Genomic DNA, 1,376 nt, shown 5'->3' with positions numbered 1-1,376 from the left:
ACTTATATAATAATGGAGGCGTCGGACGCCGATTGTGCCTGCCCAGGAGCTGGGAGGTGGTGTTAGAGGATATGCGCGGCCGTTTTGCCCTTCACCTCATGTACAGTATGTGTATGATTGGTGATGATGGAATGTGAGATTGGTTATATACTTATCTTGAGACATAATATTGCAAGACTAGATTTTGTGTGCAAGTCTCAAATATTCCATTCTCTAGACTGGGGTAGCAAAAATCCTGCGGTTTGTGTGGGTTTTTAATAAGTCTATTTCTTAGTATTCATGCCATATCCCCAGTCACCCGCCCCCGTCTTGGCACATCCCAAAGCCAAACCTCAGCATCTAAACTTTTACCTCCTGCCAGCCATATACTGGCTGCCTGAGTATCTCAGCAGCACCCAATTCCCTTTCTCTCTACTAAATAAAGAATACATTTGCAGGCTAATTATGGCATCTCTCACCTCGACCTGCCAAATCAACAGCATCTGGAACCTACTAAATTTAACCATCCTCTAACCGCCAGTTCAAATGGGTCCACACAACGTGGTGAAACCTCAATGGTTGCGCTTCTGTATCAGACAACGCCCGCGGTTCCACGACTACCACCCAGTTGTGGCGTGTTGAATGGACTGGCGGCGCCAGTTGCTCTCTCATTAACAAGAATCAGTATCAAAATATCCGTTTTGTGTATCAGCTTGGTGTTTGATCTCCTGTTGGTATGCTTGGGCAACTGGCGGCTAGCATATTTAACTCCTCTGAAGTATCCATGGAGTGGAATGCGACGCCTCTCTCTACCCCCGACTTATATCGTTTTTCTTCTCGTTAGCTGAATCACTATTGCAAGGGCGGTTTCTCCCTTCCTTTCCCCCCAAAATGGAAGCTTGACAGTGAAGGAGGTACGTGGATCCAGATGCAGTGCATCATACTCTTGAATTCCAACCCCTCACTGATATTCTCACCATTTTCTATTCTTTTTACTCTATCTCACCGTTTTCTAGTTGCCTTTAATTACCCTTTGTGGCCATCGCAATTGTTATTATTACTTCATAATATCCAGAGACATTGACGCTGGTCGTCAATGATCTATTCGTCCACTTCTTGGCTCCAGCGGATTTGGATCTTGCTGCTTCACGGCTTGGATAGTCGACACTAGTATTTTGTTCGGTGTGAGGCCAGGGTACGCTCTAAGAAAAAGAAAAAAGAGAGGAGAGTGGACTGAGCGCCGAGATCATAGAAGGGAAGAATAATCGGAGAGTGTACGCAACTGTCAATATTTTTCAACGAGAGGGCTAGTTGAACCTCTGTCACTTTGAAAGATTTTCTTTACGACAGAGGGCCAGGGGTTAAGGGAAAAATTTGACGAGTTTGGATGAGATAAA

Source organism: Histoplasma capsulatum, genomic scaffold (assembly GCF_000149585.1).
Source record: "Histoplasma capsulatum NAm1 scaffold_3 genomic scaffold, whole genome shotgun sequence".
Classification (NCBI taxonomy): Eukaryota; Fungi; Ascomycota; class Eurotiomycetes; order Onygenales; family Ajellomycetaceae; genus Histoplasma; species Histoplasma mississippiense.
This window is presented reverse-complemented; position numbering follows the sequence as displayed.